General features: G+C 51.8%; 1 long non-coding RNA gene across 1 annotated transcript; it reads left to right on the top strand.

Annotated features, from left to right (window-relative positions):
• The first annotated feature begins 1,256 nt into the window (after positions 1-1,256).
• Positions 1,257-5,574, top strand: LOC144376844 (uncharacterized). The gene is made up of 2 exons (XR_013437215.1): positions 1,257-1,473; positions 4,688-5,574. It is a non-coding gene; the product is annotated as an uncharacterized LOC144376844 (long non-coding RNA).
• Positions 5,575-5,892: the final 318 nt, after the last annotated feature.

Raw genomic sequence — 5,892 nt, forward strand, 5'->3', positions numbered from 1 at the left:
TGGTGAAGCAGGCAAACACACTGCCGGCCCCTCCCTGTCCTTTTAGCTTGCCTGCATTGCTCACCAATGACTAGATGGCTAATGGCTAATGGCCACACTCCAGTCCCCGTCATCCCCCGGCTCTGGGCTGCCTCTGGCCCTGCGGAGCGCCCCAGTCCTGGGGTCCTATGGCAGACCCCACACCCCCTCCGGGGAGGCTCCTGGCTCTTGGCTGCCTTGCACCCCCTCGGGGAGGAGGAAATTGCCCCACTTCCCCATCTCCCCCCAGCCCTAGCATGTCCCAGTCCCACAGCCTACAAAATAGCAAACAGCTGCTGTGACCATGGGCTGCCCAGACCCCAGGGGCCTGGGGGAAGCGGGCCAAGGGGAACTTGGAGAAAGAGCTCTTAATAACATACCTTCCCCAAACTGCTTCCAAAGAAACTTCTCCTCACAAATCATTCCATAAACACTTAGCAGGCTCTCAGGAAAGCGTGCACGGCTCTCACCCGGCTATTAGGAGGCTCCTCACAAGTAAATTGAGACCAGGCAGCAGAGGCCTGTGCCAGATCCCCCTTCCTGCCCTCTTTTTGTGCAACCTCCTCCTCCCCCACCCACCCTGGGCCCTTCAACTCCAAGGGCCGGGGTCTCTTCCTTGGGCGCTCTGGCTTTCTCCTCCGTTTCTTGCCCTCCCTCCTCACTGGACAGAGGGTACCCCCCCATTTCCCTGGAAATCATTCCCCCGCAACCCAATTCCTGGATTTTCAGGGGGCTCTTCTTGCTGTGGTGAGGATAGGCCCAAACCCTACTGCAAAATTTGAAGGCCACGCCGTGGAGCCAGGCGTGGACAGACTGGGCTGGCCCCCACCCTTGCTCGGTCCCAGCCACCCTCCGTGGAGGCTATTGGTGCCTCTCAGGCTGGGGCCATTCAATAGGGAAATAACTTCAGGTTCATCCAAGTCACGAGCAGGAAAATCCCTCCTATGCAACGATCCCCCTCCAGGGAGAATGTTTAGCAACTCTCTGTGCTGGCTAATATCCAGCTCCTGGCTAATATCCAGCAGGGATCAGGGAATGACTGGATTGTTCATAAGTTGACATATTTGCTTACAGGTTAGCAGCGCGCTCGTGCAATGACTTTCACTAGGGTCTTTGAGAACAATGGTGTGGGCTGGCACCCCCACGGAGTTCCCCATCATAATCGGCTTTGGAAAACACTTCAAGAATGACTGCCCCTTTTTTTTCTATCCTTGTCTAACATCATTTTGAAGAACAAAAAGCTCTATTGCAAACAGAAATCACTGGTGAAATAAATAAAGCACTCAGATGAAAATAAACATGCAGATCTGTGGGCACTGAACTGAGCGGTAGAAGGCTTTGAAAGAAGAGAGAGGCCCTGGACACAGATCGTGGGTCAAGTGCCAGCCCACCACTTACTGGAAGGCTGACCCGAGTGGGCCACTGGGAACCTCAGTTCTTCCACTGAGAATGCGGGTGAGTCTCCCCTTCCTCAGTCAGCTGCCAGACAAGCTCCCTTGGCCCACTACCCTCACGTGCGGCCACCAGGAGCCTCCCAGGATCCTCAGAGGCTGGTCCTTGCCACAGCTCCAGGTGCTACTATCTGTCCACTGCAGGGGTTCAATCGCAGGTCACCCATTCAGTGTTTCCTCCAGTAAATATTTAGAGAGCCTCTTCTATACACCAGGCTCTAAGCAAGACACCGACCAAGACAGACCGACACCCGCCCCAGAAAGAGTGATCAGAGAAGGAGGGATATACACGAAAGGTTAAGTAATGAATTGCAGTCACAGAAAGAACTGCCCTGTCCCTGAGTCAAAGGATGGAATATTTCCTTCCTCGGGGCAAGGATCAGACTCCAGTCCCAAAGCGGCAGCCAAACAGAAATCCAGGCCCAAAGGCACCGGTGAGAAGAATCCCGCCTTCCGGAATGTGAGCTGCAGAGGGAGCAGCAACAGGAGGAGGGGTGGGTCCAGATGTGGCCCAATGACAGCCATGAAGAGCAGGAGGAGGAGGGTGACAGCTGCCATTCACAGGGCACATACTCGGCACCAAGCACTGGGCTTTGCTTTTCTGATTGTGAATCCCCATCAGGACTCTGTAACTTACAGAGGGGACGACCAGGGTTCAGAGAGGTGGAGGGAGGCGTCCCACGTCACACTCTTGGGAGCGGGAATGCGACATGGAAGCCCAGAGTATAAACCCGAGTACCTACGTCCAGCTTCCGGATGGGACCATGAAACAGAGGCGACGTCCCTGGACACCAAGCGCAGTGGGCGTCATTTCACAGTATAGTGTGGGATCTGGGGACTCAGGACAGACCCTGCAGCTTCATTCAAGTCCCGTCTTCTCAGAGGTCAGGGACCTGAACGTCCATCATTGATGCCCTGCCCCTCTGTTGAGCCTGGTCCTCTTCAGCCCTTCCAGCCCCCTGCATCCCCAGGGGGACCCAGGGGACTTCTAGGCAACAGTTCTTGACCTGGCAGGTAAGGCCTGTCCACTGCCTGTCCTGTCCTCACACCTCAAGGCTCTGAGGGCCCCAGACAGCCCACATCTTCACCACACACCCCCTCCCACCTCCAGGCTTTTACTCACATTATTTCTCCCCCCAAATGCCCTTCTCAGCTTCTTCCACTGGACTCCTATCCATTCTTCAAGGCTCAGCTCAAACTTCTGCCTGAAACACGTCCCGAGTCTTCACCTTCTGGGAAGGTGACATCAGAGGGGAGAAGAAGCCCAAGTTCTCAGAAAACCTTGCCCTAACATTTAACTAGTGTACCACCAAGAAGCAGTGGCACTTCTTCTCACAGGTTGTTTTCAGATCCATAAAAATAGGGCTAATAATCCTAACTTCATGAACTTGGTATGACAGTTAAATGAGGTGTGGATAAAACAGTTCTTTGTAAATGTCAGAGTGCAGTCAGGAGATCATTTATGACCCCATTACCATGTCATGACAAAAATGAGCTTAAGCAAAAAGGTATGAACAGACGTGGTGGCACATACCTGTCATCCCAGTGACTCGGGAGGCTGAGGCAGGAGGATCACAAGTTTGAGGCCAGCCTCAGCAATTTAGCAAGGCCCTAATCAACTTGGCAAAATAAAAAAAGGGCTGGGGGTGGGGGCTGGGGTTGTGGCTCAGAGGTAAAGCGCTCACCTAGCATACGTGAGGCACTGGGTTCAATCCTCAGCACCACACAAAGTAAAATAAAGATACTGTGTCCACAATATCTATAACTGAAAAAATTTTAAAGAGGGGGCTGGGGATGTGACTTAGTGGCAAAGTGCCTCTGGGTTCAATCCTTAGTGCCAAAAAAAAAAAAAAAAAAGTATTGACTCATGTAACTTAAAAGTCCAAGGGCATGAGGATTGAAATCCATAGCTTTTTCAGGGACTCAAGTTCTGTCCCCAGGACCTGTTTGCTCCTTCTCTAGGTTCTCCTGGATTCCATGCTGGCATCATTCTTAGGCTTCATGGGGTGGAAAGATAACTGTGAAGTTATTTTAGGATTGAATCCAAAGAAGGAGGCGGAGAAGTAAGGAAGGAAGTGCTCTTTTCTCAGTGGTCCCAGCAAGTATTCAAGTATCAAGTCTCATTGCTTCTGAGGGGTCACACACCCTTCCTGTGGCCAGGACGATGTGGTACTCCGACTGGTCCCTCTGAGGTCTCACTGCTGGCTCTGAAGGGGCTGGGATCGCACTCTCTGATACATGAAGAAAAGTGTAGGGAAGAGAGGGTGAGGAAAAGGGTGCTCCTAGAGCAAAATCAGAGTGCTCTTCCCAGAACAAAGGCAGAGAGAGTGTCCATGGCAAAATTGATAACTTCCCCCCACAGTCCACCCCTCTGATGGGCTAACATCCACCTGTGAATTTATTTGCCTAAAAAAATATCCTCCCATGTTCTCTCCACCCCCAAACAAAAGATAAGTAAAGAGTCATAGTTACTGAGTTCAGAGTCTCCAGGTGACTTGTGCTCTTTTCCTTCAGAGTTAGGCATGTTCTTGGGGTCCTGCCATCTGTGCCCAAGTAACTGCCCCCCACCCCCACCCCCGATGCCATCCCTCCACAGAGGGGAGGAGCAGGCGGGCTCTGGTGAGACCCCTGGCTGCCTCGCCTCATGGTTGCTGGCTTCACTGCAGGAGCACTTGCAAGAGGGAGAGATACCGTGGTCAGACAGGAAGCCAGAGAGAGGAGAGGGTCCAACAATGGCCTTCCACCAGGCCTCACCTCCATCACATCTTGACATTAGCAGACCCAGTGCCAAGCTCCCAATACACCAGCCCTCGGTACAGGAGCACTCAAGCCACATCCAAACGATGGCGAGTTGCTGATCAACCCACCTCAAAATAGGGAGGTGATCCTGCATCACCTGGACGAGCCCACTGTGATCAGGAGGAAAGCAGGAAGGGGAGAGGGAGGAAGTCGATGTCAGAGCCACGGCACATGAGAAAGACGCAGTGGCCATGGCTGGCTTTGAAGAGAGAAAGGAGCCATGAGCCCAGGAACATAGGCAGCTTCTAGGAGCTGGGAAAACTAAGGGAATGGATCCTCCCAGAGCCTCCAAGAAGGAATGCAGCCTTGCTGAACCTTGGTTTTGAGACCTATTTTGGACTTCTGTCCTGTAGAACTGCAAGATAGTAAATTGTGTGGTGTTAAAGCCACACTAAGTTTGTGACAATTCATTCCAACAGCCGCAGAGAATGAAAACAGACGCATGTGCGCCCGAGTTCACTGCTACGGGACTCCCCATGGCCAAGCTTGGGAATCAGCCTCGGTGTGGTCAGCAGATGGCTGGATAGAGAAAATGGGGTCTATGTACACGATAGGGCTTTATTCAGCCAGAAAGAAGAACAAAGCCGTGTCCTTTTCAGGAAAATGATGGAACTGGAGAACGTCATGTCAAGCAAAATAAGCCAGATTCAGGAAGACAAGTGCTGTATGTTTTCTTTCATATGTGGAAGCTGGAGGGGGAAAAGGGAAAATTTTTTTAAAAACCCAGCATGTCACAAAAGCGGAAGGGAGAGGATTAGGGTAGAGGAAGGTCACGGGCGAGGAAGGAGGGGAGGCTACAGGAGGTGCTAGGAGTGAGGCTGTCAAATTATGTTATGGGAATGTACTAATAGGCCAATAAATAAAGATTACTCTTCTGTATAATTGGTGCTACCAATAAAAAAACCACCATGAGACACCACCTCCCACCCACTAGGATGGCTCTAATAAAGAAGACCAGCATGAACGTAGGTGCCCGTGGGGGGAACCAGAACCCTCGTGCGTTGCTGATGGTCTTGTTAAAGGGCGCGTCCGCTCTGGAAAGCAGGCTGGCAGCTCTTCAAAAGATAAAACCCGGGATTATCATGCAACCCAGCAATTCCCCCTCCTAGATACAGACCCAAGAGAAATGAAAACATATTTTCACACAAAAATTTGCATATGAACGTTCACGGTGGCATTGCTCACAATAACATCCATCCACTGCCTCATGAATAGAGAGACCGTGGTCCATCCATACGGTGCAGAATCATTTGGTGATAAAAAGACATGACCTGCTGGACAAAATAAAATGAAACTGCAGAATAAATCCCTCGAGGCTGGTGTTCCTTTGAAGCCTCTGGCTGAGCTTTAAAGACACTTCCACTGTTGGTCCTCAGGACAATCTTGGATGATGGGTGTGATCGTCCTCAGTTCAGAGGAGGAAACCGAAATTTGAGTTCCTGCCAGCGTGTCCAAAGTCAGCCGCTGATAGACAGATAGGGATAGACAGGGAGGTAGATAGATAGGGAGCCAAAGGCAGACCTTCATCCCCAGCTCGCACTGCCGTCCCTGCATAGACCCTCTGGCTACAGGGGGCTTCCACCCTGCGAGGCTCCAGTTTCCCTGCCTGGTTCTGGTGTCGGGG

This window comes from Ictidomys tridecemlineatus, chromosome 4 (assembly GCF_052094955.1).
Source record: "Ictidomys tridecemlineatus isolate mIctTri1 chromosome 4, mIctTri1.hap1, whole genome shotgun sequence".
NCBI classification, from domain to species: domain Eukaryota; kingdom Metazoa; phylum Chordata; class Mammalia; order Rodentia; family Sciuridae; genus Ictidomys; species Ictidomys tridecemlineatus.